Genomic DNA, 23,740 nt, shown 5'->3' with positions numbered 1-23,740 from the left:
TTCAATAACTTCAAAGCCCACTCTGGTGAAATTTTGGAAGACTCATTTATAAGGTTCAACTTGATTGTCACAAAACTGTCCAATGAGGGTACCATCCGCAACTATCATGAAACAAATATGCAGTCTTAACGGCTTAGGAAGACACTGGAAAACAGCCAAAATGATTGTACAAGGTGACATGAAGATTCACTCTTTATCTATCTATAAGATTTATGGAGAATCGCAAGCTCAAGAGTCAACTGTACTCAAGGACTGTTCAGACTTCGGAGGAACACTCGCATTAGTAGCCCAATCACCTCACACTCAAACCTATCCCACCTCGTATGACTCTCCACCGTAGTCATCTGAAGCTGACTTAGAATATGACGATGAAGAAGAGTTTCATAATGCCATTGCTCTTATCAGTCAGAAATTCAATTGCTTTCCACCTTCATTTTGCAAAAACCAACAATTCAATCGACCACCTTTCAACCGCAACTTTCAAAACAATCACTTCCATTCCACCAAAAACCCTCTCCCTCCACCGTAGTCTCAGCAAACCCAGTCCAAAGAAGTACCACCGTAGTCCCAATCAACTGACTCCAGTACCTCTATAGAAGACAAAAGTGACATCATCATATGTCACAAGTGCAACAAGGAAAACCATTTTGCCAAGGATTGCAAGGCAAACGTAGTGAAAGATAGAGCCTTCTATCTCAGAATGGCTCAAGAACTGGAAGATAAAGAAAAGGGAAAGGTGTACGTTCCTCAAGTAAAGAGGAATCATCAAGTGTGGTCATCAGGAGATGAAGATGAAGATGATCTTAGCAAAGGGAAAGGCAAGATCTGTATGGTAGCAACTGCTGATGAAGACGGCTCAACCAATCTAAAGAAGAACCATTGTTGTATGGCTAAAGTTGGAACTATCAGCATTGTGGAATAGGTAAAACTCATGATTCAAACTTTAAATTGCAACATTCATGATTGTCAACCTTTCGTAGACACACTCAATGACACTTATGCTACCGTCCTTACATACTACAAAAAAACCGTAGATGAGAAGAACATTGCTTCGCAGGAGATGTTCCATGTTAGAGGACGTTTGGAGAATAAGAGACTTAAAATGGCAATGTTAGAGAAGGATTTAATGTTAGAATGCTTAGTGAAACTCAATTAGAAATAGCCTTAAATCAGAGAGATCTAGCACATAATGAAATTGTATGTTTAAATCTGTTAATTGAAAAGTTGTTTAATGAAACTGAGGCCATTGAGAATCTTGTTAATAATGGGAATGTTGATAACACTTTTAGCTGGGGTTGGTCCAATGGTTACCCAACCGCAACGGACTCCTCACCTCGGTTCACACCGGAACGTCCATATGTCCCACCAGACCGCAGCTTCTTGTTTCTGGTCAATGACAAAACATTTCCTGAGGATATCCAAGCCCACTTTGGAAAACTTCATGATCTGAGTAATAATTGTGTTATAGAAGAAATTCTCCCTGAATCTTTTACTCATGTTGAGAACACAGATTCTCAGACATTATCCGTAGTCGATGAGGAAATTGTTATTGAAAGTCCTGAAGTCTCTTTATATTTCCCATGCTTATAGTCTGACAACAGTGTTTCTGACCGCAGTCACTTACTGCAATCTGTCCCATTGCCTAATATCAATTGTCCCAAAGAAGTATCCACCAAGACTTACTCTGAGGTAGTTCAAAGCACTTCACCACTGATTAAAGTCAAAAGTTCTGTGACCATTGAACCAATTAATCATAAATTACCAATTGAAATTTTTGAATTTGGTCAATGCTCCCAAAGTCCTAATTTCTTAAGTTTAGATGAATCGAGTCACTATTCTTCAAAATCCTCAAAACATTCTAGGAAACCGCAATTAAATATCACTGACTGCGGTTCTCATAAGACCGAAGCAAAAAGAGTTTTTAAAGAAGAATTTCGCTCTCATGGCAAGCAACGAGAAATTTGCTCAAAAGTTAGGAAATCTGTGAAATGTCCTAAGTCAAAAAGTCCTGAAAAGTTTATTTTTTCAAGTTATCATTTCAAGAAAATTGTTTCCAAGAAAACAAAAAGAAAGGAGTTCACTGTTTCTGAAAATACTCAAAAAATATCCAAACATGAGGATAAGTCTTTTCGATCAAATGGATTTCAAATCTATTCTATTAATGATCCAAAATGGAAATGTATTTTACCTACTCCAACCTTTCCAGTGTCAGTCTCAAAATCTCAAAACTGGAAAGGAATTTTGCCAACTCCGGCACTCAAAAGGTCATCTCAAATGCTTAAGAAATCACATCACAAAAGCTCTGCATGTGCCTTCACACCTGCCAAACCTACACAAAACACCTTTTCAAAACACACAAACAAAAGGGTCAAATCTCACAATCCTCGAAATGGAAGAAAACATACTTTTTCTTCAAAACCTCATACCAGGTCAAATGTCAGGGAAAATGACAAAAAGTTCTCTTGTCTATGTCAATGTAAAAAAATTCAAAGAACTTCAAGCACCCAGGATTTCAGGGTCACCTCTAATCTCTTCAAAAGTACTCTTGATTATTCACAATCTCACAAAACTCCAAAGAACGTCAAACACCCAGGACTAGGCCTGAAAGTTGACTTAAAACCTGTCCCTGCCACCTCGCATCATGCATCGATTAAAACATCGTATGTGACCCCTGGCTCCAAACTCGCTTGGGTGCCCAAATTAACCAGTTAGTTTTTGTAGGCTTTGTGCAAGGAGGATCAAGAAGAAGAATGGTTGATCGACAGTGCCTGCTCCTTGCACATGTCCGGAAGGTTAGAGTGCCTGCAGGATTTCAGGCCTATATGCAATGGTGGAAAGGTCACTTTTGGAAACAATGCAAATGGCATCATACAAGGCTACGGTGTTCTCACCACGGGGAATTTTTCCATTCATAAGGTTGCTTATGTAGAAAGCCTTAAACACAATCTTATCAGTGTTGGCCAACTATGTAAAGCAGGCCATCGAGTAGAGTTTGATGATCAACTCTGTTACACAATGACAAGTGACAGCAGCACTTGCTTAATCAAGTCACGATCCAAAGGCACAATGTATCCTCTGGATGTCTCTCATCATTGGTAAACCGCAACTGTGTTTTCTCTCTAAAGCTGTATCCGAAGTCAGCTGGCCATGGCATCGCAAGCTAGCTCATCTCAACTTCAGATACATCAACAATCTGATCACTGGAGAACTAGTCCGCGGTCTCCCTATTTTCAAATTCAACAACGATACTCTCTGTCCAACTTGTGAATGTGGAAAACAAGTCAAAGCAAGCCACCCTCTGATAATGGACTCGTCTATTTCTGAACCACTGGAATTATTGCACATTGGTCTCTGCGGTCCTTCAACTGTAGCCAGTATCCACCACAAGAAATAGATACTGGTTGTTGTTGATGTTTTCACTTGCTTCACATGGGTCTTCTTCCTCAGACTCAAATCCGAAACACCGCGGATTCTCATAAACTTCATCAAAGAAATAGAACTTCAGATCAAGCTTCCAGTAAGACGCATCCGCAGTGATAATGGAACCGAGTTCACTAATCATCTTCTCAACAGTTTCTTGGTATCCAAGGGTATTTCTCACAACTTCTGAGCACCCTACACACCGCAAAAAAATGGTGTCGTAGAAAGAAGAAACTGCACACTAGTAGATGCAGCCAAATCCATGCTTAACTTCGCCCATCTTCCTCTTTACTTCTGGGCTAAAGCTGTAGCAACCACATGCTTTGTCCAAAACCAAAGCATTGTGTGCAAACGTCTCAACAAGACAACATATGAGGGCCTTAACAACCACAAGCCAAATGTTCTTTTCTTTCATATTTTTGGGTGTAGATGCTTCGTGATCAACAACAGAGACCAGCTTAACAAATTTGCACCTAAGTCTGATGAAGGCATCTTCCTTGGTTATTCCAATAACAAGGTTGCTTATCGAGTGCTTATCAGGCGTACAAGGCTGATCATTGAAAGCTTCGATGTGAAATTCGATGATTCTCACATTCGCGATGCTCCTCCATCCACTGAAACCACCGCAATCATGGAATGTGACATTCCTGCCTCTTCTGGTCCTTTAAATCTAGTTGTAGTCAATTATGATGATCTCTTCGATCCTGTTGAAACGACAAAACTATCTGAAGTTCTTGTGTCTCCCGCAGCTCAACAACAACATGCTGATATTTCTGGACCATCTCCATCCGAAGTAGTATCTATTAATACTTCCACCTCTCCAGTTGAGGGGGAAAGCTCTACTCCAGATCTAGCTGCAACCATCGAGGTTCCAGTACTTAATGATGTTCAAATTCCTACTTGTAGGGAAACATTACCATCAAACGTATCTTCGGATTCGAATGATGAACTCATTGAAAATATTGACACTAGAACCGATCCAAGAATTGTCACTCTCCCATCCGCAGTCCAGGGGGAACCCTCTCAAGTTCTAGATAGGATCCCTTCAACAATCCAGGGGGAACCTATCAAAGAAAATGTCTCTCTCGCTCCAACAAGTCAAGATGATTCAGCAGGCTGGTCACAAATCCAGGGGGAACTTCCTTCCCAATCCAAAGCAACCTCTGATATTGAAAACATTCCTTCAACCGCAGCTGCAGATCATCTGATGCCTCATCTACATGTATGGACCAAGGATCATCTGCCAGGCCAAATTATTGGCAACCCGTCCGCAGGTATCCAAACTGGATCTGCCAAAGATTTATCTGCTCATTGTCACTATGCAGCATTTATGTCCTCAGTCGAGCCTCGATCTATGAAAGAATCTTTATTGGAACCAGATGGGATTTTTTCAATGCAAGAAGAACTGGAAAAATTTGAAAGAAACAAAGTGTGGCAACTTGTTCCCATTCCAGAAGGTCATACTATTGTTGGTACAAGATGGGTTTTCAAGAACAAGCTAGATGAATCTGGTGCGGTTATCAGAAATAAGGCAAGGCTAGTTGCTAAAGGCTATAGTCAACTGGAAGGTGTTGACTACGATGAGACATGTGCTCCGGTAGCTAGAATGGAAGCAATCAGAATCTTCTTAGCATATGCTTCTCACAAAAACATAAAAGTACACCAAATGAACGTTAAGAGTGATTTTCTCAATGGGGAATTCAAAGAAGAAGTTTATCTTCAACAACCTCCCGGATTTGAAAGTATCGAGTTCCCTGATCACTGCTACAAGCTTCAGAAACTAGTCTACGGTCTGAAGCAAGCCCCTAGAGCTTGGTATGAAACTCTTTCTGAATTCTTAGTCTCTTCAGGCTACAAAAGAGGAGTGATTGACCCCACACTATTTAGAAAAGCAAATGGGACTCACCTTATGCTTATACAAATATATGTGGATGATATCATCTTCAGGTCATCTGATCAAGGAATGGTGGATGAATTTGCTAAGCTCATGAAAAACAAATTTCAAATGAGCATGAATAGAGAGATTAACTTCTTTCTAGGTCTTCAAGTCAAACAAATTCATCAAGGGATATTCATTCATCAAGAGAAATTCACCACTGAACTTCTGAAGAAATACTCTATGGACAACGGCTCTTCGGCGAAGGTCCCTATGGCCTTTGGATGTAAGATCTCTGCTGATCCCTCTGGTGAATCTGTGGATCACAAGACTTATAGAGGTATCATTGGCTCGCTAATGTATCTCACCGCAAGCAAACTTGACATTGTCTTCGGAACCGGTGTGTGTGCAAGGTACCATGCTGACCCAAAAGTGTGACACATGACCGCAGCCGAACAAATTCTTCGGTACCTAAAAGGAAGCAAATCTCTTGGTCTATGGTACCCCGCAGGCAATGACTTCTGTCTTCAAGCATTTACAGATGCGAATCATGCTGGATGCAAACTTAATCGAAAAATTACATCTGGTGGATGTCAATTTTTAGGAGGAAGACTTGTCAGCTGGTCCTCAAGAAAACAAAGTTGTGTTTCTTTATCTACCGTAGAAGCAGAATACGTCGCCGTAGCCAGGTGCTGTTCCCAAGTCCTTTGGATGAAGACACAACTGTTAAACTACGGATACATGATGTTGAATTTATTGTGACTCTGAAAGTGCCATAGTGATCTCTCATAATCCTATTCAGCACTCCAAGACGAAACATATTGAGCTATGGTATCATTTCATCAAAGACCATATTCTGAAAGGTAATATTGAACTCATCTTTGTTCCTACTCATGAAGAAATTGTTGATGTTTTACAAAAGCACTTGACTCTTCAAAACTCAATGTGTTCCTACAAATGTTGGGAATGATGAATTCGGATCCTAAATTCTTGTTGAATTAACTAGTACCGCAGACCTTCCTAGTCCCCATTGCGGTCCTTACTGAAAGTTATTTATAATAGATGGTTTTGGAACATCACCTGTTCTACAGTCAATGTACCGCAATCATATATTATATCTATCTTTCATGGGTCCTTTGTGTTTGTGTTTACTAACATTTGTACAAGTGCTTCTCTCAGTTTCTCACTGCAATCTTTACTCTGGTCATCTGTGATGACATTTCCAACCGTAATGAAGTTTTCATCCGCAATTGTCGTGATAATTTCTCAACTGTTTTATCAACCTGTGAACCTTTGTGTGTTATTTAATGATCCTTCATTAACTAAAATAAAACCTTCTCCTTAGAAACTGTCACCTTCTCTTTCTGAATAATCCTTTTATCATACCTATTTTAGGGATGATGACAAAAAGAACGTTTTTTCCAATAAACCCATCCTTAATTTGTCCTTTCCTCTCCCTAACATGTCCCATATGTTACCTCTTCCTCTCCAATCACCCCCACGATTACCTGACGTATTGACATGCGTCTGACTTTACATTAAATGCAAACCCCTTTTGGAAATCTCCCAAAATCTTTTACAACCTGTTTTAATTATGTGTGGCTGAGATTTAATCCAAAATTCATCGATTGCCCCCAAAAACCCCAATCGATGTTTTACCTTATTCTACCATTTACCTATGGTTAAACATTTTTCTTTCACCCCTTTTATAAACTCATCTCATTCCCTAAATTCACTTTACGCTTTCTGAATATCGATCATTCCCTCTCAAAACCATCAAGAACTCTGTGTTATACTTCTTCTTCAAACACCTTCAAACTTCAACAATGGTGGAATCAGGAGTATCAAAGAAGTAATCCAAGGGTTATGGTTCGGTGAATCCAATAGGGTCAGACTCTCCTACAATTGCATCAAGCAATTTCAGAGCAGTGTTTGAAGATCATCCTTCATACAATGCTCCCATCAAGCTCATGATCAAGTTTCTCAAGAACCACCCTCTGTTTGGTCCGTTTGATGCATTTACAGACGTTGTTCCAGTTTCTACTCTCTTCAAGATTGCTTTTTCTGCTTATTGCCTACTGTAAAACCCTCAAGAAGTTCATCTCAATCTCATTAACGATTCTTTGGTCATCTTGTCCAAAGAAAAGTTTCTCACAGCCATTAACCTTCTGGTTCATCCATCCATCAAATTCTTCTCACTATCTATGGCAGACATCACATCCGCACTCTACCAAATGGGGTATCAAAAACCACTTCGAGGGATTAGTGAGTTCAAAAAGAATCAGATGCCTGCAGTTTGCCAGTTTGTGTGTCACTTTGTCATCCGCTGCCTATCTCGCAGAACCGGAGGGATTGACAATATGGGACTAAAGCTCTTGGAATTGGTATGGAGCATCCGGACACGACGTCAACTACGGACAAATTCTTTGGGACGATTTCATCCAGTACATTCCCAAGGAGCACCCGAAGGGAAACCTAACTGAGCTCACATTTGCAAGATTTTGGTCTCTCTGCATATCAGACCTACATGCAGACGCTGGAATAGATATGGGTAGTGACATCAACTTCTTCGTCACTAAGGATCTTAAAAGGTACCTCCCTTCTTCTGAGCAAACCCTATTTGGACCGATCCGCAGGCTTCCCACTCATATCCTCTCCTCTCTTGGTTTTGAGACTGCTGATGTCTTAGACCACATTGAGGCTACGGAGGGTATTGCCCCATACCCTTCTACCCCGCCTCTTCCATCCGCAGTCGTTAACCCTGAGGGTACCGCAGTCCCCTCTGCCACTACATAATCCAACCTTTCTCAAAGAAGAAAGCAGTTGGCATCCAAGAAGAAATATAGAACACCCAAGAAGGATGCTCCCAAAACAAACCGCACCCACCAAGAAACGCAAAACCAAACCAACCACTGTATCTAGCAATGATTCAGAAGAGGATAGGCAACCGATCTATATCCTCAAGAAAAGAAAAACAACCAATACCTCTAGCCATCTGCGTGACCGGACCGATGGTGAAGCCTCTCAAAATGCTCCAGTAGTCCTTGGGGTGGCTGCAGACCCATTCATCACCACCATTATTTTTCAGTCAGATTCAGAAAGGGAGTCTGATTCTGATTCTCATCTACATGGAGACTCCCCCCCAGTGCACTCCCAAGAGGATGACACTGGTTCTCGCCCTAAGGTCTCCAGGGCCTCCCGAATGCATTTTTTTCTCTAGAGGAGTTGTGCTCCATCCTTCTTTCTGTCACCCAAACACTACAAACACCTTCCCATCAGCAGGGCACTTCTTCAGCCCATGCCAAAGCTGAGTTGAGGCTAGACTTGACCACGGGTCAAGGAGACCAAGGACACTCAGGAAATCCTACTCTGCTTTCATCTCTTACAGGTTGTTTAGGCATGGTGAGCACTAATGTGCCAGGATCCGTGAATCCAAGGGACACCTTGGTGCGAACTCAAGGAATTAACGGTATTAACTCTAGCGATTCTTGGAGTCGTTATCAACCAACGACCGCAACCGAAATAAAGAAGTATGAAGATTTCCGAAGGGCTTTCCAAGCCCGCAAGGAGCAAGAAATCAAGCTGCAGCAATAGAAAGAACAGGAGATCCAGTCCGTGGCTAGGTATTGGGCAAATGCCATCAGTAATGCCCATACTGTAGCCACCATTCAAAAAGTTCAAAACTGGATGGATGAAATGGCAGAAACAATTCTCAAAGCACAAGCTTCCGGTGCACCCGCAGGTACCTCCAAAGTTCCCCCTACTCCAACTTCCATCCCAGTCAATCCATCACAAGTTGAAGAACCCGCAATCTCAATCAGCCCTGCTCCTACTCTTGGTATGGATGATGACGACATTCAGGAGGTAAAAAGACCCTCTCCCTCAGATGATGACTTCATGATGTTTGATGAAGGTGAAGAATCAAGTGGTTCCCATCACTCCACCTCCAAACCCAAGAAGACGAAGAAGAAGAATGCGGTGACCAGAAAAGAATTCTTATCCCTTCCAGCCAAAGTCGATCAGATCTTGGTTGCGGTTAAGCCAACTCAACCGCAACCTGAAGACATTGTAGGACCTCAGTCACTAATTGAAAGAATAGAGCGTCTAGAAACAAGGGAACGCATGGCTGCTGAACACGTCTCTCTTAAAGTGGAGATGGGCATCCGGTCCCTTGACAACAACCGCACGGCTGACCATAAAGAATTCTTGGCTACAGCAGAACGTCTCATAACAGAGGTGACCGCAATCAAAACAGATCTCCAGGTCGCCATCGCGGATCAAGCTTCTCAGTCTCAGAAAGTGATATATGAGACTCATAATGCTTATGAGTCCACTATCTCTTTTCTTCAAGCAACAATCAACAGACTGCAAAAATCCCTTTCCTCCAACTTCCATGGCCCTGAGATCCTCAAGCTTAGCAAATAAATCCACAAGTTACTCTTTAGCTCCTCCACTCCAAACAATTCCCAATTGGCAGAAATCCTAAAAGCTCAATTCCAAGAAGTTTTCGCCAAAGTGGATGGACTTAAGCAATGGCTTGAGGAAGCACCTACGCTGCAATCCTCAAGAGGGGGAAGTGAAGAAGAAGAAGAAGAAGAAGTCCATCACTCTGATACTGCCATTCATCAGAGTCCCCCCATCATCACTAAGAAAATTCCCACACCGCAGCCCTCACCAAAATCATCTCAGCATATTCCCAAAAAGTCTGAGACTCCTCCTCACTTCAAAAATATTGAGGAGAACATGTCCTCACCAAGCCCAACTGATTCCCCTACCACAGCCCAAAAGAAGAGAGATTGGAGGTCAGCTAAACTTGCTGAAGAAATCTGGAGGCTAAGTGGTTTCGACACTGTCATAGATGAAACCCTTATCAATTCTTGGGTCAATCCTCACCGAAGGCTGCAAGATGAAGATTATATTCCCCACCTCACTTATGCAAAACCTCCTTCGGATGGCTACTGGGATGTTCCCATTTCACCAAATGCCAACTACTTCACAGTATTTGAGAAGTTTGACCAAAGCCTTCCTGATGCCAAGAGACTACCTATGGAGTTTGAAAGACTTGCACAATTCTTTACTAAACATGTCTCCCCCATAGAGCACATATGGTCTAATGACAGGCCATCCGCAGTTGTGAACTACAAGCCTCGGAGATTCATGAAAGCAGAATTCTTCCAGTACACCCTCACCCGAAGGGGACATGACTATATCCGCACCCAAGCAGACTTTCCCCACATGAATCAGGAAGAAGTGTTTCTCGTAGCCAAAGTATTTCAGAACAAGGTTGAGAAGCATCCAAAAATGAAGATTGCACTTCATCGGGTCAACAACTTCTTGAGAGAAATTGTGTGCGACTTTGCCAAAATTGATGCGGACATCTATCCCATCATTTCCAAGAAGTTTGATCTACCACCTCTCGACCCTGCACCTATGCCCACCGAAGGCTTTGCTGACAGATCCTTAGGTGCAACTAACTTCCTAGAGCATGGCATCATTTTCAAAAGGAAAATCAACAATGTTAAATACTTTATTCCCATAAGTGCCATGAACCGCCAACCCAAGAAACAACATGACATCTGCCGGACCGCAGTTGAAAGATCGAAGCATACTACCGCAGAAGTCAAGTTCGAGATTTCAAGAAGAATCACAAGGCTGGAAAACGTCATGAAGTTCTGGTGGATTTTGATCAAGTTCCTCAAACATGATAGCTGAACCAAAGTTAAAGAGGTCACTTAGGGGGGAATTGTTGAATCATGGAAGTGACCCTCTTGAACTTAGCTACCACAACCATTTCTCTACCGCAACCACATCAGCACCCAGAGTCAGCTACCACAATCATTAGCTAGATTACTTTATCTGTCTTTTATGTAATACACTCTATTATCCACTATGCCTTGCACGACTGCTTATAGAGTTGTAATCTAGTGTAGTTCTAAGTCTCTATAAATAGAGACTTATTCTGATGTATTGAATACCTCTCCTGATCACCGATAACTTATGCATTTCATCTGAATACAATTTCTAAAGTTATCATTCTATCACTCTTCACTCTCCACTTCTTACTTCAACATATCTGATTATAATCACTCTTCGGAGCAAGTCTTTGTGACTTATTCACTAAGTTTGATCTCACTTGCTAACATTGGTTTGAATGCATTCCAAGTTATGAATCAACTTACGTGTATTCTTGATATAACAATTGCTGTCATTTACATTACTTTACTTTCCGCATCTAACTCACTAACTTCAAACTATTAATATTATTGTTGAGCTAACAAATCCTTCGAGATTAACTATTCCGCTATATACTTGTTCTAACCATTTTGTTCAAGCGTGTCTCAAAATTTTTCTCTCAACAGCGCCGATCAGACCTGGAGTTCCAGGTCGGGGATATGGTTCTCCTGAAGGTATTTCCATGGAAAGCTGTTATCCTATTCAGGAAACGGGCCAAGTTGGGCCCCAGGTACATTGGACCATTCAGGGTTGTAGCCCGGGTGGGCAAGGTGGCATATAGGCTGGATCTGCCAGCAAAACTTAGTCAGATACACAACACTTTCTATGTTTCTCTGCTGCAAAAATGTCTGGTGGACGACTCAGCAGTGGTGCCCTTGGAGGACATTCAGATTGATGGCAGCTTGAATTACATTGAGCGGCCTGTGAAAATCCTCGACCAAAAGTCAAAGGATTTGAGGAAAAAGAGGGTGGAGCTCGTATAGGTACAATGGCAGCACCAGAAGGGCTCGGAATGGACTTGGGAGCCGATGGACGAGATGAGGGAGCATTACTTAGAGCTTTTTCAGGATCAAGCGGCAGACTTCGAGGACGAAGTCGAAAATAAGTGGGGGAGATTTGTAACACCTGGTATGCTTTCTTTAGTTTGTGTATTTTCTCTGGGACGCGACGAGTTGGAGGATCAACTCGTCGAGTAGGGTTGTGGCCGCGGGCATTTTAGGTGACCGACTCGACGAGTCGGGAGACTGACTGGGCGAGTAGGTGCTGGATAAGTGAAACCCTAAATCTAAGGATTGCGCCCTATATAAACAACTTAACTCAGCCTCCCTTGTCCCTAACACTCTCTTGAAAGCTTCATATCGAACCCTAGCCATTTGTGTGTGAGTTAAGGCCACTTTTGGTGCTCTTGTGTGGATTGTAATGCTTGGAAGGAAGAAAGGAGCTTGGAAATCGAGTTGCGGCTTGTAGATCCGGGGATCTTACTTCATTTTCAGCAGCTTCAAGGTATAATGCCCTTGTCTTGAGTCATCTATGTGTTTATTATCTTTAACTAGGGATCTCTTTGGATTTCTACGTCATGTTTCGGATTTGGAAGTGTTGAGTGGGTTTTGACTTCAGATCTGGACCTTAAGAGGGGTCTCATGGCATAAAGGTGCCAACTTTAGTGCCATGAGAGCCCCATGCACATTGTAGGATGCTTTATATGGATTTTTGAGCTAAAAACCCCATGCATGTGCATCAACTTTGGAACTTTCCGTATAAAATGGACATTAGGAGGCCAGATCTATGGTTTTGGTGTGTTAGATCTCATTTAAATCGACTGTATGGAATTGGTCAAGGCTGGACTCGGCGAGTTGTTTTTGGCACTCGACGAGTCGGTGACCATTGTGCACCAAACCCTTTCTGTGAAAGGGTAAGTGTTAGGAAGGAAGTCCCTTGTTGGTTTAGACACAAAAAGGGACCTGGAAGCCATGGGACTCGGCGAATTGTATGAGTAGACTCGGCCAGTCCATAACAATCTCCCAATCTCTAAAGATGGACTCGACGAGTCTGTTCATACAACTCGGTGAGTCATAGACTGGACAACTTCTTATGTTGGAGATGAACTCGAGGAGCTCATAAAGGAAGTCGACAATTCGAATGAAGATGGTCACGATGTTATGATTGAAGGAGAACCCGTCGAGTTCTTGCTAGACTCGATGAGTGGGTCGGGGTTTGGGTCGGATTAGAGAAGCATGGACTCGACGAGTTGGTAGGCCAACTCGCGAGGCAGGTCAACTGAATGTTGACTTTACTTGGACTTGGTTGGGGGTAAAACAGTCATTTTACCCTAAGAGTAGATATCAGCTCTTACTGAGTATTTTGTGGGGATTGTAGCCTGAGGATTTCTGGAGCGGCAGCAGGTAGAGACTTCCCACACAATTTGACAGCAGGTACTTGATCGAGGTGAGTTACCTTCCAGTAGCGGTAGGTCTACGGCCATAATGTCGGCCCACCAGTAGGAGATGTATGATTAGATGATTGTCTTTGTGATATCATCTAGGTTTGCTACTACCTGATATGTTATATGCTGGCATGATATGTTATATGTGATAGTGGTAGTAGGAGGGGAATAGTCCCCAAGTTCGGTTGTTAGGACCGAAGGGTAGTTCAGACACCCCAGATATGTCTGATAGTATGTTTATGTTATGATATATGTGATAGTAGCGGTAGGGGTGGAATAGTCCCCGAGGGTCGGTTGTTAAGACCGACGGGTTGGTCAGCACCCCAGAATGGCTTGACATGGGTAGGTCGGCAGCCCAGAATGGCCGTACGTGTAGGTTGGTGTTGGATTAATGTCTAAGTCCATAACTATAATTGGTAAGACTTGACCCGACCCGGCATGGTCCATTTGGGTTGCATGCCATCATGCACTAGGATAGACTATAATGAGAGAAATAAGACACTTATGGTTATTAATACATTATAAGTTCTGGTATATTAATAATAAGAATAATAAGATTATTTAATTAGTATTGATCAATAATTAATCTAGGATTAATTAAGTGATCAAAAGAAGACTAATTAAATATATGGGTTGATTGTGTAAATCATCCATACTTGTATAGTGGGCTAATGCTCCATGGATAATCAATTTGGGCTAAAACCCATAAGATGGTCCATGGATGCTCCATGGTGTATGTGAACCCATGGATCCAAGGAAATGGAAAGTCATGACAATTAGGGTTTACCCTAATTGTAACACTATATAAAGATCTTATTCTTGACCAAAATCGGCCACTAGAGTGTGAAAAAGAAGGGCTAGCCGATTTCATGAAGTGTAGAATTCTCTCAAGTTATTCCAAGTGTATTTGGTGTTGTGTGAACCATTTGAGGTGTCACACTTGGGGCACTAGGCACTTTGTGACAGCCCGAAAAACTTCTCGCATGCACTCTTCAATTCTTTCCAATATTAGACTTATTTTACTATATAGTAGTTCCCTTTAGAGTCTAATGAAGCGTTCTAAATATGATATAATTAAGGTAGGAGTGTTAAAAAGGGTTAATCGAAGTGTAGGAATCAAAACCGGGCCAAATACTCCAACACATGGAGTGTGCGGCTACACACTTGAGTGTGCGGTCACACATTCTTGTTTGCGGCCTCACACCTTCCCAACCGCACACTCTACATATATATGTCACCCTTAGATCATTCTTGAACATTTCCTTCACTCCTTCAAACATAGAACACGAAAATCTTCTCAAGTATCATCCATTCTCCTTGAAGATCTTCATAAAAGGTACCAAGAACACCAAGATCTTCATCTGGTAGCACACATGGCAGCACACACCACCTGGCAGCACACATGGCCGCACATAGGGCTGCACACATGTGCTGGCAGCACACTAGGCCACACACCTGGCCGCACACACACATATAGTGTGTATTTTGGCCATACACCCTCTTGTATAGCCTTATAAACCCTTATACAATCATATATGATTATAACACTTCATTATAAGTGTCTATTAGTCCCTAAGGTGGTCCCAAAATCATCAATTAGTTGTTCATAACACTAATTAAATCCATATAAGTGCCTATATATGCAAAATAGGATTCACGCGTGTACCCAAGTCACCAGTTGACACCTAGCACCAAATCCAACTTTGTCATCAGAACCACTCACTACAGGTGAGTTCATACCCCAATAATTAACCTTTGAAATACTTTTAAATGTTTTAAATACTTTTATGGGAGGGGGGATACAAGTTGAATACTTATAGTTATTACATCAATCACATGTGATTAATAACTAGAAAACCAATTATTTTATCATTGTTCAAACTGCTTATCAAACTGGTTTACTTCATAACGTTTTACCAACTCTTTTACTTATCAAATGCTTTTATTAAACTTTGTTTTACTTCTTATAAATTGCATGCCCATATATGTATAGATATATAAGCAATGTTTAAAAGGCTTAGGAAGGCCATCCGCCCTATTTCCTTTTTCTCGATTTGGATGTGGTCTAGTGGTGTGACAACCCGAAATTTCTGTTCTAAATCAAACCATTTCAATCCAGTAGTAGTAGAGCAGTTACACTAAAAATTCAAACTTTTGGAATAAGTTTGGCAGTTTTAGGGTTTTACACCTAAGGAGTTATTAGGAGTGTGGGTGCACTAGGATTTTGTGCAACACTGTAATTCTATTACTCTAGGTCATTAGAATCCATTCCGAGAATAGAAATATTTTCTGCCAAAAATCTCTGGACTATAAATAGAATTCTGAACCAAATTGGTTCATTATTTGATTTCCATTTAGAGAAAAGCCAAATACTCTCTCACGGATCTTCGGGTTTTCCTCCCAGATTGTGAGTCTACTTCCCTAAATGTGTTTTAATACTTGTTATATGCTTTATAACATTATTAACATGTCCAAAACACAAGATCCGAGAGTTTACCGCCCAAGAACGTTCTTGGGGAGTAAACTCCAAAATCAAGCCTAAAGTCCACCTAGTCCCATTTCCGTGTTAGGCATCTAACTAAGGACGTAGTGTATGATCATTAGAGGCTAGAAACAAATCAAAAGCAAGTAGTTTGAGGAGTTTACGGCCAAGGAACCACCTCTTGGGCCGTAAACTCCAAGTAAGGGGCACAAATGAGTGCCTAGTGATCCTTTAGCCTTAGAACAAGAACCTAGAAGCCTTAAACAAGTGTTTTAGACCGACAAAACAATTAGAAACCAACTTTGGAAAGGAGTTTACGGCCAAGATGCTCCTTAGGCCGTAAACTCCAAGATTTAGTGCCAAAAACCACTTCAAACTCTTCCTAAGGCTTAGTCTTCATTTTTGGCATGTACCTTAATGTGTTTAGGACCTAGATGACACATAAAAAGCATAAGTTTTGAAGAGTTTACGGCCAAGAGTATTTCTTGGGCCGTAAACTCCTTTAATGGGGTCAAAGGACACCCTAGACACTTCCTTAGGCCAAGAAACTTTTAGGGCAAGTACCTAGTTGAGTTTTGGACTAGTTAAAATTCTTAGAACCTCATGTGTGAGGGAGTTTACGGCCCAAAGAGTTCTATGGCCGTAAACTCCATCAAATGGTCCCCTTTAGTGCCATAAATCTTCCTTAATCCAAGTATTGAAGCCTAGACTTGTTCCTAGAAATGTTAGGGACTTGAAAGGACAATAAGAACCCTCCCAAGGGAGTTTACGGCCGTAAACTCCAAGGGAAAAGGGTCTTTGGGCCGTAAACTCCCCAAAGGAGTCAATGTGGTGCCCAAACACTTGTATAGCCTTGAAACAATTCCCCTCTAAGGTTGTAGTACTTCTAAACTCCATTTGATGACTTGTTTGAGAGTTTACGGCCAGGAGCTTACTCCCCTGGGCCGTAAACTCTAATGAATATGGTCTTTTGACCTTAAACTTCCATTAGGGGCATTGCACTTCTTTGTTGCAACCCATTAGCCTCCTAGCACTTGACCAAAAGTGTTGTCCTCGCGCTTAAATGTTTATACTTGTATGATTAGTGATTAAATATCTAATTATTTATATACATATGTCTTCATATGTAATTAGGATCATTGTGTGTGTCTAAGTCTCCACTTGACACCAAGCACTTGTCCGATCCTTCCATACGATAACAGCCGTTCAATTCCAGTCACATACTGCAGGTGAGTTCATACCCCTTAACTAATGTTTTAAACTGTTTTAAATGTTTTATGGGGGGGGATACAAGTAGAATCATGCTACTTTTTATGTCAATCACATGTGATTAGTAAGTAGGATTACATTACTTATTACATCAATCACATGTGATTAATATACATCATTCAAAAGATTTGGCTACTCATTAGCCGTTTTACCAAACAGTTTCCTTCAAATGATTTTTATAAACATTTTATATGTTTTCAAACTACTTATTACACTGTACTTCTTACTCTGTTTATCATACTTCAAACTTATTTACAACTGTGTTTCAAACAAATGTTTCTTTATACTCAAAACTGTTTTATTATACTTATGCCTTCAAATTGTTTTATAGATTGACATCAAGTCGATCTTCTCTTAAAATAATATTTCTGTTCCAAATGTTTTACAAAACTTATTTATGCTTTTATATTATAAATTGCATGCCTCTATATGTATAGTTATATAAGAAATGTTTAAAAGACTAAGGAAGACTATCCACCCTATTTCCTTTTCGCGCCTTGAGATGTGGTCTGGTGGGACATTGGGTATTCGTCCAAAAGTCGTTTAAAGATTTGTTATATATCATGTGTACATATATAGTCATAAAAGGTCCTTCCAGTTCATCTTATGCCCTTGGGTAGCAAGGGTATACACCCACGTCCATACGTACCACTTAGATTACTAGTAAGCTACCATAGGGGTAGTTTAGGATGATACTAGAACCATTACTAGAACGCGATATCATACAATGAGTCAGTTCATTCATGAGTCAATACTTTCTAGAACATTACTGTGCATTACATATACATCTATACTAGGACGAGAACATATACATTTATACTAGAAGCATTACTTGAACGCTTACATTACTATACTTGCTAGATAGAGAGAACACACATTACAGCTAGCACACGTAAAACCTTACAGTACTCTACTATAATATTTACATGGTTATACTTATACGAGTACTTTTGCATAGATATATCAGGAGGAGTCCTATTACGTTTTATATGTATCGACTCTGTTATCAAATCCTCATTCTTACCTTTACCTTGTGAATATAATTACATATTCCACGAGATAGAATGGATTTATTATCCTAGTACCAAAGGATACGATTGTGGGATTGACCATTCCTAGAATCTCTGTTAGCTACAGAGGTAAAAGCACATCCACGGATGTCAAACGGTTGGTACCATTACAGGTATACGATTAAGGGATTAACTATTCCTATACCCAGCTGTTAGCAACAGAGGTAAGAGTACGTCTACGGATGGCTTAAAGTTAACAATGATAGTTACCCTAGTACAAAAGGGTAATATTCAGGTTAGTTATATTATTACCTTTATTTTGTGACTCATTCACATAACCAAGGAGGTGAATTATATTTAGGTATCCTAGCACTAAGGGATACAATTTCTTATAATGATAATAATAGTAACACAGTTAGGTCTTGGTAGAAGTCTACATTCAGAACAGTTAGGTCTTGGTAGAAGACTACATTCCGAACAGTTAAGTCTTGGTAGAAGACACCTTCATATACTAATAGGAATCATATGGATTCTAGGGTTTTTCAAATTCTTACAATACATAGACTTACAAATACTTACAATTCTTATACACTTACAAATTCTTGCAATACATAGACTTACAAATACTTACAATTCTTATACACTTACAAATTCTTGCAATACATAGACTTACAAATTCTTACATACAAATTAAGACACTAAATACTTATGATCTCACCAGCTTCAAAGCTGATACTCGCTTTCAAAATTACTTGTATCCTCAGGTCATCATAGACAGGTACCGATGCAAGGAGAAAGGAAGATGGAGCTTGTCAAAGACTTATCTTTCATTTTGATTTATGCTTTAGTGTTATCAAAATTTGACAGAATACCATTGTATAATAATTATTTTATTAATGCAATGGATGATGTTGTTGCTTGTTTACTACTTTACATTGTTCTTGATACTATACATGACGTCCTCCCCCCAGAACGTTTCCGCCGTTCTTGGTTTTGGGGTGTGACAGATTGGTATCAGAGCATTGTTTATAGTGAATTAAGTATATCAACCCATAAAAGATATACTAACTATAAATACATAAGGGATTAAAAATACTCTGACCAAGAGTTTATACTTTAAATAGTAAAATATTTAAGTAAGTATACGTGCTGCATTCATACTAAAATCAGTGTCATTAGGACAATACAAAAGAATTACGATTGTTGGGCAACACAAGTGGGCTTAGAGACATATGGTCAAAACTGGGAAGATATAGCCTGATCACCTATATTATCCGAGGGTTGACTAGCATGTGCCTAAGTTTAAGTGGGTGGTTGCAACAATGCTAAAATCTTACCAACCCCACCACAATGAGAACAATAGAACATAACAAAAAATTTAAAATACTATAGGTGTATTTTGGTGTTACTATAAGTACTTTATACTTGAGAATTAAAACGGGATCTTCATTACTAAGTTGATAGTTGCTAAGTGGATACACTGAGGCTACATGTAATTAGGATGTTATAGACCCAGAATCTGTGATAATTTTGCCTTAACCCTATTCTGTGTGAATAAGGAGTTAAGGTCACTTATTCGAAGGTCTATCCTGTTTAGATTACACATAGCTGGTATGCACTTCACAAATAGCGATGTAACTAATGAAGGTTTTCTAAATAATTATTTAGATAGTTCGTCTAATAATTATCCTCTTACCCTAAATTCTTGCATAGGAATCATAGCTGGACTCCATCCCCTTGACAACCAGTATCTTCCGAATGAAGTCATAGCTGGTTGGTTTGGAGAAGAACCAGAGAATGATCATCCTATCCCCTTGGATGATCATCGTGGTGAAGACTTTTCGTATGATACTAACCCCGAACCAGAGGTTGAGAACCTACCCCGAGCAGCTCCCGTTTCAATTCCTAACCGTCTTCCGGCTTTTCATGGCCCGACCCTGAGTGAGTGGAATGCTTGGAAACAGGGAGCCAAGGACAAGATCAGTTTATGCTATTTGATGGCAACCGAATCTTTTACGACTTGAGCAATGAGGGCTTAGCAGATATAGTCTTGCCAATCTTGGTCCGCAGAGAGGCCCGAAATGAGATTCAAGGCAGGACAGCCCTACATCAGATTACAGAAGTAGTCGCCTATGCTAAAATGCATACCCTCCACACCATTCATCTAGCATATACTCACGAGAGATCAGAGAGAAACCATGAAACCCTGTTACAAGCACTGGCTGAATCACGAGCCGAAGTCATAGAGCTCCGAGTACGCCAGATGGTGTGCGAAAGACACCTACTTGACATGGAACGTCAATTGGTTGAAGTAAAAATTCACCAGAGGGATGACTGTCGCCAGTAGTAGACGCTTTACTTTATTTCCCTTATAAAAAGAAATCGTGTTTTCTGTCTATGCCCGATGTGGTATTTTCTATGAAATTATCCTTTACCGTAAGTACTTTAGTTAGGTCTTTATGCTGTCAGGAACTATCTTCTGTGGATATGATGTAAGACCTTTACAAGGTCATTTTCCAGAATCTTTACATCGTGAATATCAAAGATATTGACAGCCGGCTAACTTCTGTGTCATTCTTCATTCAAGTGCTTTTATCTTACTTTCATTGGAGTCTATCTGAATCATACTTTAGTCAAGTCATTGGACTATGGTGATTTATTCCAAGAGACATTTCCAAGTCTCTTTCAGTGGTTGGATCTTGTTATTCACCAACCCACGATACCTCAGCCCGAACGACAAACGTCTTGAGGTCATTCTACGAACATACTTTCATTCTTTACCAGTACTGCATCATAGGGATGTAGGTCAAACTCACGAGAACATACTTCTATTCTTTTCTTAGACAGTCAAATTCACTTTCTTTCCATGAAACATAATCATGTCGCCAAAGAAAGACGAGCAACCCATCAACCAAGCACCAACCCTCCAGATTAATGCAGCTACCATTCAAGCTGCAGTCTCGGCTGCCGTGTCAGCTTTTCTGACCCACCTTAACGCTAACAATGCGAATGTTAGCGGGATTATTAACAACAATTCCAATCCAAGTAACAATCAAACACCACAACAAGCAACAAACTACCACGACACCCCGAGTTCCAAGACGAAGAGTAACAAACGGAAGTTTTGGGATAGAAAGAAGGACAAATCGCGTAAAGGGACGAACAAGAAACAACCACGGGTAACGACCTTCACAACTACGACATCTGTACCTCCTACTACCATCCTTTCGGAAGTACCAGTTGTCCCTAACCCAGCCCGACAGTATGCTGGAAATCTCCCTAATTGCATCAAATGTAATTATCACCACCTTGGACCGTGTAGGGGGAAGCAGTGCTCAAACTGCAACAAAAAGAGGCACACCAAATGTTACCGCAAGAGCCTATCAGGACCGATCAACAACTCACCCAACGCCGAGGGGAACCAGAATTGTCATAACTGTGGTGAGTTTGGGCACTATAAAAGAGATTGCCCGAAGGAGGAAAACAAGGAAAGAACCCGTGTTCCCATAACTCCTACTCGACGTTTCACTTCCACCACCAATGTGGGTGCTGTCCATATATGTCACCAATGCGGTGAAATTGGACACCTCCAGAAGGATTGCCCGATAACGCAGAACGCTGGCGCAGACGGGAGGATTCTCAGGATCACAGCTGCAGGAGAGCCTGCTCAGGAACCACGTTAATGTATTTAAGGCGTTTCGTTGTAACAGACTTATAAACTATCTAGAACTATTGCAACTAGAGTCTTATCTTTTGCGAGATCCTGTCTGTATAGGAATTCTCGTGCTGCATATACCTGTCTTTTGTGGTACATCTTATTCGCAACAATAGTCTTGTGGTAAATCCAAAGTACTGTAACTCTGTTCATGGTTGCACGGTTGTGTCTTGTCTGTAAACGTCTTATGTTCAAATCTAATGTCTTTAAATTTGAGTATGATCCCGACATTTTCATACGACTCGATTAAATTGATCCTCACGAAAACAACTTCATGCATGCATCACTTTCTTCTAGATCACTTTTACAGCGAAGCCGTCATATCAGAACACCGAAGTACTCATTCCAGGAGTACCTCTTAGTTAATTTCTTTCCGAAGAAATCCCCGAAGTACCACTCGTGCAGTGCGTCAAGTTCAATCCAGGGATTCATGCGGATGATCTATCACTGAGGAAGGTATACATAAGAGTGTTATATAATCAAGGTTCTACAGGTTTAGAATTAATGATTCCGCCTTAACTCTTTTCCTCCTTGGGATGTGAGGGTAAGGATGAATCAGTTATTCGACTACCTTTTCAATCTTAATTATATACGACTCGTATACACGAAATTGTGATCGTGAAGCCCAGTATGAATTCTAAAATGGACTTCAGGACGGAGAAACTGCCTAAGTATACGAGTAATCACATCGTCATGTGAACAAACTTAGAACCTAGTACAACTCCCGTAAACAGATCACCCTATAGTTTAAACACCCACTGAGATACAAGAACAGCACGAGCAACTTGGCGAACCACACAGAAATAGAATTAGAAGACTAGGTTTCTCACCCTAGAGAACCCCAGTCAGATTCTTCCGGAGATCGATGGATCGCATCGTATGTGCCTCGGATATCGAGGAATCCGTCAAGATTTTCATAGAAATCGTTATCTCTGCCTCGCATAAACAAAAGGGTTGAACAAACGTAAGGAAAGAAACTACTTCCAGGAATAGACCTGAGATCTGAATATCACCAGTTCGATGTATTAGGGAAGGATGTCTGGGAGACTATCTTCCGAATTCGATGCGGACGCCTCGAGTCCGTAGTGATACCTTTCGGATAGGACCAGTACGCCCATGGTTTTCATGAGCTAAATGAATAGGGATACGTCTTTCTTACTTGGATCAATTCGTCATTTCTCCATGTAATGACTTACTTATCTACCCTCGTAGTAAGAAGAAAACCCCTGGAAACACTTCCTACAGAGGAACTTTTAGCAAAGTTCTATAGGCTTGAGTTTTGAAATTGAAGAGTCAAATTTCTAGGACACACTGTTAGTAATGTGAGAAATTTTGAGTACTCTTTCAATTTGTCAAAAACCATTGAGCATTTATCAACACCAGAGACGCCGACAGTTTTTCGCCAAATTCTAGGTCTTACCAACCTACCGCCTTAGTTCATTCAGAACTCCTCGCAAGCTTCAGAAACTCGTACGACTTTGACCCAGCAAGGGATGGCCTTTGACTGGGAAGTTACGCAAGCAAAGGAACCTTTGCGTTTCCGAGTGAGTGACCAAGTTCTTTAAGATAACTCACTCTGAGAATGGCTTAATACGCTTCGTAAAGCGTGAAAATCTAAATCCAATATAGTTAGGACCTCCAAAATTCTTATCAGAATCGGTCTTGTGCCTCGCACAAACTAGACCTACTCCGCGAACTTAGTAGCGTACTTTCTACTCTTCGCATCTCGATCGTGAAACCATACCTTTCCGGTTGGACTCTTACAAGTCCACTCGTCGAGATCCTTGCCTTC

The sequence above is a fragment of the Lactuca serriola genome, chromosome 4 (assembly GCF_051521515.1).
Source record: "Lactuca serriola cultivar US96UC23 chromosome 4, Lser_US96UC23_V15, whole genome shotgun sequence".
Taxonomy (NCBI): Eukaryota; Viridiplantae; Streptophyta; class Magnoliopsida; order Asterales; family Asteraceae; genus Lactuca; species Lactuca serriola.
The sequence above is the reverse complement of the archived record's forward strand: the minus strand, read 5'-3'. Positions refer to the sequence as shown.